The following is a 12282-nucleotide window of genomic DNA, read 5'->3' as shown; positions in this document are numbered from 1 at the left end:
TCTGATAGTTCGTGTTTGATTATTACCAGTTTTGCTAAGCTGGACAGAGAGGAAGAAATGGTGCATAGCTCTAAGTGAAGCTGCTGCAGCAGAAGGGGACAAGGGAGGTCAGGCAGATCACACATACATGTTTATGGGTTAACAAATGTGCTCAGTGTTATCTCCAGTTGCAGTGACCTGAATAAAAACTCCTAAAATCTGCCGTGCATGGAAGTGGTTTGTTAGTGGATTTTTTTAGGGAATGCGTGTGGCTCTGTTGGATGAATTTCTGTTCCTGTGTGCTTATTTTGCACAAGATATGTATTTTTCTCCCTTCCTGCCAGTATATGTCCCTGCAATTGTAGCATTGCCATTAGTCACAGTAGCAGCCATTTGGCATGATGAAGCCTATGGAAATACAGAGCAGAAATACATGCTAACAAATTGTGACAGCTCAGAGGTGAGGAGTTTCAGTATTAAAAGCAGAATACTTTAGCAGGTCTTCTGCCTTTGGAAAAAAATGCCAACTCCTTCTTAGGAAGTCCATCACAGAACAATGAAAATACAGTAGTGATCACAAGACCGTGGGTTTGTACTTAATTATCGGCTTGTGTATCTGAGAGCAGTCTTACAGTTACAACATGAGTACCTTTTTAAAGTAATCCATAAAATGCCACTTTGGATCCGGCACATGATCTATTAATTTGGCTGTTACAAAAATGGAAGAATATTTTGAAAACCCACATGGTCTTATAAAACCTCCAGTCCCTTGTTAGCTGAAAAATCCTGCTTTCTGCCAGGGCTGGGAGGCAAAGTAATATCTTTTTCAGATAATGTTGAAAGTTAGAGATAACAGTAGTGAAATAAGGCTCTGTGTGGAATTTTTGTTGATAAAATGTTGATATCGGGAAAAAAAAAGGAAGCTAGGTTGATTGTGGGGTGGTTTTTTTTTGTTTGTTTGTTTGGTGAAACTGTGACTGTTAAGATCTGTAATGATGCAGAATAGGATTGAAATTGATTATGTCCTTCATTGTAGGCTGGGCACTGTGGGTTTGCAACCTGTTGTATTATTATAATCTTTACTTTTTGCTTGATGTTTTAATGCATTGTTTACACATTTGGTTACTTTTAGTCACAGTGTGAATACTGCTCTCAAAATCTGTCAGGCACTCTTGTGGGATTGTTTGCCCACAGTACTCCTGTGTCGAGGAGATAATTCAGAAGTCACAAACAGGTGGGTGTTGCCAGGTCGTGTAAATACTGGACAGTCCAAGGTGTTTCCTTCCAGATATGTGCTCAGAGAGAAACAGTGGCCTAAACGAGTCAGACCTCCTTAGAGAAATGGTACTAGGCACAAGTATGCTGTGTGGCCATCAGCATCTACTGTAGTATGGCACCATTCAGCTGCTATACTAAGCCTATTTTTATTAGCTGTTACTATGAAGGGAAAAATGCTTTGGCTTCGCTTACAAAAGCTGAGGTGCATATTAGGCTGCTCTTTGTGTGGTGAGATGAACCATTGCTGGATGAGGAGGTAGTAAGACTGACAGGTAGTGATTCCTCTGTTGCAGCAAGCTTGGATTTTAAACTGAGATACTTTGGTTAACTACGGTGTTTTAGGAAATCACTGGCTTACAAAAACATTAAGGATTTAGAAATAAAATGGCGGAGAGAAACTATGTAGATACACTTAGATGTCCGGGTTGCAAATGTAGTTTTGTGAGAGTCAGGAAAGTTTGCATTCTTGAGGCAAAGTAACGGGTATTGAGTTGTGTTTTTCAATTTTAGGCAATGTCATATTTGACCATAGAAATGACATCATACGTTATTAGGGTGCTAGTTCAGGCTTCAGTATTTTACTTTATTCGTAAGTGTAGGCTACATCCATTTTAGTAGGGACTACTTGTGGATTAACTCAATCATTTGCATAAATGCATTTTTGGATTGGGGACTTGTTTTCTGTATTTCTGCTCTGGAAAATTCTATTCACCTGCTAGCTTGCAGAACTAAGGATTTTAACTGGATATGTGCAGTGCCAATATTTTAATTATGTTCGTTCTTTTGTGGCAAAAAAACCACTGCGTGCCTGGTCCAGTAAAGTCATGACAGTTTCGTGAGGCCAAGATGATTGCAGTCAAAATGCTAAGGATAGAATATTTTATTTCAATCATGACCAGGTGAGATCATCTTGATAAGCATTTCATTGCTTTGAAGCTGCTTTATCTACTTAGATACATTATGTTGTGATTCAGAGAAATGGCTCCATGTAATTAAAATAAAATCCAACACCTGTTAGTTATCAGCTGAAATAGTTTAACTATGTCTCAAATAGTTAGGTCTACCAAAAGCTTTTATGCCCTTTTATTTTTTATGTGGAACCATTAAGTTCACAGTTGTTTTCTTTGGCAAAATTGGCATGTTTTACTCATGTACTTTCAAAGGTTTGCTGCCAATCTCCCCATGAAATTCATTAGATAATTTTCATAACGCTTACCATTCAGAAGCTTATAATCTAGCGATGACTGATGTGAATTCTACAGGACACACTGTAAATGCACAATTTAGTTTTTACATTGTAAAGACTGAGTAATCCCCTGAAGTTTAGATTTTATCAAGGCAGGATAAAGGCTGGCTGAACTCACTACCACCATGAGTGTGTCATGAATCATGCCTGTGTAGAATTAATGACAATTCATTGCCTGCTGATGAGGGACTGCCGTTCAGCTCTCCATGCAATGAAGCCCTGGGGTTGTGCTGGCTGTTGACACTTGATGCCATGCCACAGGGGGATGCTGGGGGGGTCCTTTTGGGACGGTCAAGGAATGCTCCTGATGAACATCATGTGCCTGCCTTGAACTCGAGGGTGATAGTGCCTGTGTGTTACTGTTCTTCCAGTATTGAAATGTGCAAGTAACCTTGGTACAGTAAATAAGTGAAAGCAGATGTAATCCAGCGGTGTTCTTTCTTGCCCTCTCTGTGGTTGCCTGTTCCTTCGTGACAACAGTGTCCACTCCTTCACTGCAAAATCAAGGCATGCCAGTCAGCAGTTGCTGTTTAGGGAAAGCCTCATGCCTGCAAGTAATTTTAACAATAATTTGGGTGGTAAATAGAAAAACTGTCATTCACTTAAACTTTTAGAAGTGTTAGTGTGAATTTGATTTAACTCACTGTGTTATCATTCAGTGGTGCTGTCTTACTCTGCTTAGTCAATATCTTAGTACAGCTGATGTTTTTGTTAGAAAAAGATGTTGCAAAATGAATTTTTTTCACTCTTTTTCCTACAAACAAACAAAATGCTTTGAGTAAAACATTCAGCTGTATTGGTAGTAATTCTTGTAAAACCTAACATTTTCTATGAAAAGCCTCTAAGCAGGCTTGCATCTTCCCTTGAAAATAGAAATCCTTGTCTGCCCATCTGAAATGTGTAGTTTATGCTTCCTCTGGCATTGAGTGCGTTAGTGGGGTTTCTAATGCTCCTCTCCGAGCAGCAATGTCTCACACCATTCATTGCCATTTGGGGCTGAAAACAAGTAGGTACATGTAGTTTGGTGATCAGACTGTGTGGCTATGAAGGGACCAAGAAATTTCTAATTAATGTTGACTTTATCCCATTGAAAATGATAGTCCTTGCACACTTACGTAGCACAATAAGGCAGGGCTATCTGAATCTAGGACATGTTTAGGATTTTTCAGATTGAGACGTATTGCTTGTTCTTGTCCTGAGTGTTTGAACCGCCATGAAGAAGTTGCTTGCTGTGTACTAACTGTGGTGCAAGCCACCTGACAAAAGTGAAGGAAATGATGTTCTGTGTTGTAGGAATTAATGTTTCAGACAGCAGAGTTAGAAGGGTAAATGGAGCTATTTGCACTTGTCTGGATCTGTTTAAATATCCACAAAACTTGTATCATCATTTCAGACTGACATAAGAGGAGGTTTAAAGGTGATTGTTATGTACCTCCATCACCAGCAGAGCTGTGTTTTGTAGCTGAGGTTAACAGGCAGCTCTACTGGTGCCTGAAAGCCCCAAGGAAAGATTACTCATCTATCTGGGGATGACGGGTACCAGGGGCAGCAGTAACTGGATCCATGGCCTGAACATTGATTACTCCCATTAGAAAACCATTGCACAGTTTATGCCCTTTAATATCATTGTGGGTGAGCAGTTATCATTAGGACAGAAGTAAATCATATAGCTTTACTGCTTTGTGTGAGGTCATTTTAGATATTACCTAAATAGTGGGACGAGATTACGTGAGAGTCCAACCTGTGTGTTCTTAATGATTCAGATTATCAACTGCGTATTGTGGTTTAAACCATGACAAGAAAAGAGTAGAAATAGGATATGATAATTTTAATTTCTTTCATTGTATGAATAATCTTTTTCCGTTGCCAATGCTGCTTTAATGCAGTTTAGTTAATATACTGTGAGTTTATTCTATGGATGAAAAGGACGTGGTTTCAAGACAATGCTTATTGTATTGCATCTTCCACAAGGAGAGTAAAATATCATGAGTGGGCAGGAATATCAAGCAAAGAGCCATGGTCTGAATATTCTGGATGACAACCGTTCAGCTGCAAAGTTTCCCAGGTTCAAGGCAGATTCAACGCAAGAGGAAAAAGGTACTCTCAGTGGCCTAAATTTACTTTGGCAGAGGACCATTAGGAGTAGATAAAATTTTGCGAGTTAAATATTACAATTTTAGCTAAAGAAAATAGTTTGTAGATGTGATGGTTCAACTTATTTATGCCATATGCAGTTTGAGTTTGAACACTGTGAAACTCAAGATTGATCAGGGTTGTAATACACAAGATCTTAATTTAGCCAATATTTTAATTAATAAAAATAATTAGCCAATATTTTTAATAACTTCAGTTACCAGTATCAATTACATTACAAATATATTACACTAGATTATAACAGTTTGAGTGGAACGTGGTTTAAATTTAAGCAAGTATTAGATACTCTTATTTTTTAAAGAGATTTTCTTTATCCTGTGTTAGTAACTTACTACGCCTTGTAAAACAGTTGTGGAACTCTACAAGTAATATAAAGCTGAGATCACACTATTGAAAACCTATTTTAAGTCTCCAAAGCAAGGACAAGGAGCTTTAAATGAGTACTGTTTTTTGTAGTAATCAGTAATAAGTATATGTGTAGGCCAAATTACAGCACTCAGATGTGTCAGCCGTAAACCAATAAAATGACAGCAACCGTTCTGTGTTTTTTTTCTCAGAGAATCAGCATTGTATAGTTCTGTGTGTATATAATACACATGATCTTTTGTGAAAACTACTAGCCAAATACATGATAATATTATAATAGAGGAAATGCAGAGGCCCAAGAAATATCTATAGAGAAAAATGTGTGTAGAGCATAGTGTTACCAACATCTGAAAATCATTGTTCAGTCTACAGTGTCACAAGATTGGCTAAAAGTTATGACACTTTGAAAATTAGTTTCAGGGGCTTTGTTTTGGTTTAGGACTCAAAAAATGTTTAGGGTACAACATAGCTTTTTGTGTTTTTCTCTCTACAGCTTTTCACTGAAACTGGAATGCACAGAAATGAAAGCTGAGATTTTCACATAATCATTTAAATCCCCGGAATTAAGTTTGAGGGAAAAAAATCAATATGATGCTTGCTGTAAAACTGACAAGACTGATAAAGATGGCATGGAAGACCTGCACTAGGTCTTTCTATAGTCTATGGTGAAATTTTGGACAAAATGTTTTTATTTTCTGTGGCATGGGTTGAGAATTCTGCAATAGCAAGGACAGTGCATAGAGACTCTGTGGTAGCACTTCAGAAGAAAAGCTGTCTCATATATTTAGGTCTGTATTTACTCAATGTGTATGACCTTGACAAGATTTCAGCATAGTGAAGTTTTAGTGTAGGGTCATGCTGGGAGCGCTTAACAGAGTTTGAGCTACATGAGAAGAGAGAGGAACTACGGTGATTTGCAAAGTCTGTGAGTACCTGCTGGGAAGACCAGATCTCTAATGGTGTGGAAATGTACCATAGTGGAGAATAACATCCATAAAAGAATTTTACATGTAGTAAGACATTATCTGGCTGCCTCTTTGTTGATAGGACTGTGTGAATTTCAAACATCAGGGCCTTGGATCTAGGAGAATTTCGGTGAATAACCTTCTTACTGCACCAAGAGTGACAGCAGACTGTCTGTGCAGTTTCCCAAACTGGGAACTGGGACTGCATCAACATCTGCACTTCTCAGTGCTGATATGTAAAGTAGGGCATAGGAGAGAAAATAGAGCAAGAGAAGAGAATCTAAGTGTTGGCTTCCAATACAATAGCTGTCAGGACTTGCCAGAACAGCTACCACCTGTCTTCTGCCATTGCTATTAGTCCCATTAGAGCAGAAAATGTAGGTTAGTTGAATGAAACTCTCACATTGTCTTTAATACCTAGGCTGAATTTTCTTGTTTGTATCTAGTACTAAAATTCAGGGTTAGACTTTCTTTCTAAAACACGTTTCTTTCTTTTGTTCACTTATGAGAGCTTTGAGTGTAGAATGTGTGAAGGTTCTCAAGGGGAAAGTTTAAAAATTTTAAAGTCAGACTCCCAGAAAATTAGTATCTGAGTATTGATTTTCAGCTTAATTTGGCCTTTCCATGCTTTACCAGAGTACAGGGGGACAGTCACCATTCTTTCCTCACATGGCTTTCATGACACTGAGCTTACAAGATAAGCAATATTCTTCAAACAAGTGATTTATTTACGATATTTTCATCTTCTATCAGTGGGCTCCATTCCCCCCTCCCCCCTGCCTTTCAGACTTTGAATAAAATATAGAGCTGTTATCTTCCCCACATTGTGCTGCTCTTACTGTATTAATTCTTCACAAATATCGATGTCTTTTCACACATTTCTGGGGAAGTGTGGTCCAGTTAACACAGGTTTTAGTGCCAATTTTGAAAAGCTTAAGATTCTTTATAACTGTCTTTGCCAGCATTACCTACATATTCAGAACAGTGGTTTTTTCTTTCTTGTTTGGGATTATCTGATGAGAACTTCCATCAATTTGCACTCTGCCTCTTTCAGTTCGTTAAAGACCATGTTCATACCCACATGACCATACACATTTTTAGTTTATTTTAGTTTACTCATTATCTTGTAGGCATGAAATTCCTGGAAACCGTAGTATTCAGCTGCTCTACAGGAGAAACCATAATCTTCTCTCCTGTACTTCTTTACCTACTTTACTGTGAGTCTTCCTCTCTTACCAGTAAGATTTCTTCAGCAAAAATATTCCTACAAGCAAAGGCCTTCACTACTGTTTAGTCTTTCAACTGCATTGTGCAGTCTACTGCAAAAGAATTTTTTTATCCAATGTGTATTATCTCAGTCTCCAATCGTCTGGCATATCAGCCACTCCTGCTGTTCTATGTAATTAGCAAACTTGCTGAGGATACACCCTGTCCCATCATCCAGATCATTAATGAAGATGTTAAATAGAACTGGACCCAGTATTGACCCCTGGGGTACACTGCTAGCTGCTGATCTCCAAACAGACTTTGCACCACTGATCACAACCCTCTGGGCCCACCCACCCATTTAGCCAGTTTCCAATCCACAGCACTGTCTGCTCATCTAGCCCATACATCAACAGCTTGTCCGTGAAGATCTTGGGGGAGACAGTGCCAAAGACCTTACTGAAGTCCAGGTAGACAACATCTACTGCTCTTTCCTCATGTACCAGGCCAACCATTTCATCACAGAAACCTCTTGGTGAAGCCATGCTGACTGCTTCTGATGATTTTCTCATTCTTAAGTGCCTAGAGATGATTTCCAGGAGTAGGTGCTCCATCACCTTCCCAGGAATCATGGTGAGGCTGACTGGCCTGTAGTACCCTGGGTTCTTCTTGCCTTTCTTGAAGACAGGAGTGACATTTGCTTTCCTGCCATGTTTGGGCACTTCTCACAGTCACCATGATCAGTTAAAGATTATTGAGTGACCTCGCAATGACATCTGCCAGCTCCCTCAGCATTCATGGGTGCATCCCATCAGGGCCCATGGACTTGCTCACGTAGCAGGTACAGAGTCAACTTAATTAACAAATAACCTCATCTCCAGCAGTGATATGGAATTTTTGTTTTAAATTACTATAAATAATTAAGGCAACTAATTGTATCAATGTAACCATAGGTTACGTTTTCTGACAAATTACTATCTCTGCCTTCTCTCAAAAATCAATTATCTGGCATTTCCCGTTCAAATTTTATATCTCCTGAATTTTGAATTACTTCTCTAAATAATTGTTTAGTTCCCTAAACTTCATAGCTGTGAATAAATACTGCCTTTTCTATAAGAAAAGAATTAATTCCACTTCCCACTCCATACCCCTGTTCTTCCATTTTCCCTGTGAGCTTTCAATCTACAAGCTACTTTTTGTGGATGGTTAAAAAGTAACACTTATACCCTGCCTTGGAGGTTAGTTGCTAATGTAGCAGCTTAATAGGAGATGTGATGATAGAGAATTTGGGCAGGGAGCAGGCAGCTCAGTTCAGGCTGATCGTATCATGGACACCCAAGCAGTATCTCCACTTGGCAGTGGTAGATGTGGATGCTTGGTGGATGAGGTGAGGTTGTTCTGTCCTTTGAGCTACAGATGAGTTGGATTATGCTACTAAAAGCTGAGGCAGTGGTCAGTGGCAGGGTGCTTGAGGTAATAAAAGTTGTAGGTACAGGAGCCCTGTCAAATAAGTCTTGTCCTGGGGGAGCATGTTGCTCCTCCCTCAGAAGCTAACTTCAGACAAAGCTATAAGATTGGCTATAAGCAGTTTTAAGTGGATAGACTTTTCAGTATGTATGGCACAGGGAAACATAAATCTTTAGACTATTGTGTGTAAAAATAGGAAATACGTAGACTGACTGATATGAAATGAAATGTTACTACACCACTTAAATTCTATTTCAGGAAACAATATATAAACTTCCTTTAAGAACAGTTCAGGGGAAGGCAAGAAAAGCCATTGTCACGCACATACAGATGTTTTCTATTTTTTAGTATAAATAAGGAGCTTGGAATGGTGGGGTTTATTTTTAGAAGTTATTATATGAATCTGGTCAACCTTAAAATACTACAGAAACAGCTCTATTATATCCTGTGCCATAAACAGGTGAGTTTGCCTGAAAAATATTTGTAGCTCAGGAGTAAGTTGTACTACTTGTAAAAACAGACAAGGGTTTGGAAATGACAGAAGGCCAAGTGATTTAATGCTGGTGAGAAAGCTACCTTTTCAGGGAAAGTTTCAGCCGAAAAAAAGTCCCTTTTCTTGCTGAACCATTTCAAAGCACAGAGTCCTTCAACCAAGCCTAATAAAGAAGCCAGTGTCTTCTGTGCATTGGTCTGAGAGCACTAAAATGAAATAGACTGTCTAAAAAGGCAATAAATTTAGTCATTGCACTAACGAATAGTTTGGGCCCAAATGCTCATAGCTAGTCTACAGGAAGACAAAACTGGTAAAACGGGTAAAGGACATATGAGAGAAGCTCTTTGCTGGTACTGCCTTAAGCTTTTATTGTTTAGACTCATTCAAAAAAAAAAATTCTGTTTGGTGATTAGTAGCCAGTGGATAAGAGCAGAAAGCCCAAGTGAATAAAGCCATGAATACCTAAGTCCTTGGGATAACAACCTGTAAAACTGTCAAAAAGCATTGCTTAAGTGACAAAAGATGATCTCTGGTAACTAGAAGCATCGGCACTGTCAGCACTATCTACATTCATATATGGAAGGCATATTTTTAGTTCCTTCTGAAAAGGCAAGAGTTTTCTGTTAATAATCTTCATTCTTATGTCAAAAGCAGCTGTTTCCTCTGGGTGTGCTCTCACCCCAGATTTCTCAAAGTCTAAAAAGCTAGGTTTGATTTCTGATGCTTAACAATTATAACATTTATGCTAATCTGTATTTCTTGGAATAAACTTTCAGACAGGGCTGTTTAAGGAAATAATGTAAATTGTTTCAAGAGGCATTAAGAACCTTTTTTCAAAGAGTATGGATGATCATTTATGTTTCACTGGGACTTTCTATGGTTTGGCTTCTCAAAGTGATTGTGCTAAAGCAAAGCAAAATTTTTACCAGGAAGCTATTACGACAACTTTATATGTAATCATAGCCATTTCTTCTTCTGATTCTGTCTCAGGTAGTTAATGCTGGGAGGAAATGTTGACACGGGGGAATTTCACTTATACTGTGAATAAGACCAGGCCTTTTCCCTTTTTTAATTTCCAGTAAACTGATTGAAAAAGAAAGTAGTGAAGCTTTAATAGTGACAAATATCTCTGCATCTGTGCAATGTTTTCTTCTTACAGTTTTAGCACTTTTTCAAGTATTTTAAATACATGATAGTCTTTTAGTGATTGCTAGGTTTTTAAAGGAATGTATTTTACCTAAGTTAAAATTCATGTTGGAATTATTAGAGGAAAAATACAGGTAATGGAAATCTGCAGAAACTAGTTGTCGGCTGGTAATTTTGCTGCAAAAAACCCAGAAAGTGACAGATAAACCAGACATTTAAGAGTAACCTGAAGCTGGAAGGCTGAAATTAGTTTCCAGAATGGTGATGTATTCAAAGTTTGCATTGGCACTTGTTCTTCATCAGTGCAGTCTGTTTCATGTTATCCTAACTATGCTACAGCTAAAAATCTTGTATGGTTTTGCAGAAGTTCAGGCAGTAAAAAAAAAAGTGTTTTCATAATTAATTGATTTTTGGAGCAGTATCAAGTGATGCTGCAGGGTCTTCCAAAAAAGCTCTAATGCTGTGGACCATGTAAGAATGTAAGAATCTTGGTACTCAGAAATGCATTGTGTTGTTGGTTGGGTTGGGTTTTCTTGCACAGGATTGATTGACCACATACAGTCAGATCAGGAGTCTGTATTTTGACTGCGTGTCTGTGCAAACTGGAGCTGGTGTTCATTTGAGATCAGATGTTAATGGTGTTTTTCCCAAGCATTCCGTTGCCCAAATGGGCAACTCTTATTGTGAGAAAAGGCGGTAAAAGGCTGTAAATCTGTCTGCTCATTATGAAAGGCAACAATAGATTGATTTATGGAGAAAAAGCAACTGTTAGGCTTAGGTAGCCGGTATGTGTGAAAACTGATTTTTGCAGTGACTGGATGTTACTGCTGTTATTTTTAAGAACAATTTAGTTCTAACTTCATCACAAGGGATATTGTACAGGCGAGAAGAATCAGAAAACTTAGATAGCCTGGATAACACAGCTGTATAAAATTTAAAGTGTAAGCAGATTTTCAGATTTCAGTAGTAGATTTCTAGAGCATTAGTTCATAACTTGATTTTCACCATTCCTTCTGTATGGACACTTCTTTCTCTTGTTTTATGTTCTCTGTTAACATCCCCTGTGCCTACATACCGGATTTGTTCTCTGTCTCATGTACACAAATGAGTGTGCAAATACATACTGGCACCCAGGCACTTCAAGCAACTGAGCCTAAGAAACAGCAAAAAAAGTGTATGGAGGCATGCAACTTGGCAGCAGGAAGCAAGACTTCTCAGTACAACCCTCACAAGCCATAACTACTATGAGAAAAATGATATAGAATTTTTAGATTGAGTAATAGACCTTTCTCAGTAAATTTATAGAATTTTAGAGAGGCATTTATACTTTTTAAACAATAGTGGAAAAACAATGTATGGAACTGTTTGTTAAATAATGTAAACTGATTTTAACATCACTATTTTAAAAATTTAGTTCTCTTGTTATCTGTGGATTCCAGATAATTTCTCTTTGTAACAAGGCAATCTTTCTGGTTCAATCACTATTAAAATCTGTAGGGTGTTAATACATGTGGAAAGTGTTGGGATGAGGAGAAATCCAGTAGCAACAGCAAAGTTTATTTTGAATCCTCATCTTAAGATGTACTTTCTAAGGAAGAAGAAAGAAAACTGAGGTGGTCTGCTCAGTTCTTCGGTTTTGTTTTTTTTTTTTATTGTACTATATCATTACTAATTTGGAAAATGTTGAAACTACAGTATGACAAGAACACAGGAGCCTTAGGTCTATTATAAACTCATTTAGGCTCTCATATTGTACAGCCTTTCAAACAAGGCATTGGGAACTTCTTGTTAGGATACTGGCTTTAGTAAAAAACTAGACATAGTGTACTAGTGTGTACATATGTTGAGTTCATAGCAATTTCCACCATATTTGCCTCACTGACACCTGAAATAAAGATCTTTTGAGTACTATTCTGTTTTGTAGCTTTTTTTTCTTGAGAGCATGCTTTTGGCAGTAACTTACAATAAGAGTTTTAGGGGAA

At 38.0% G+C, this 12282-nt stretch overlaps 1 protein-coding gene across 1 annotated transcript in view; it reads left to right on the top strand.

Moving 5' to 3' along the window:
* MLLT3 (MLLT3 super elongation complex subunit) overlaps positions 1-12282 on the top strand; it is a 137873-nt gene that overhangs the window by 106078 nt on the left and 19513 nt on the right. The window lies entirely within an intron of this gene.

Source organism: Leptosomus discolor, chromosome Z (genome assembly GCF_034619465.1).
Source record: "Leptosomus discolor isolate bLepDis1 chromosome Z, bLepDis1.hap2, whole genome shotgun sequence".
Classification (NCBI taxonomy): Eukaryota; Metazoa; Chordata; class Aves; order Leptosomiformes; family Leptosomidae; genus Leptosomus; species Leptosomus discolor.
The sequence above is the reverse complement of the archived record's forward strand: the minus strand, read 5'-3'. Positions and strand labels throughout refer to the sequence as shown.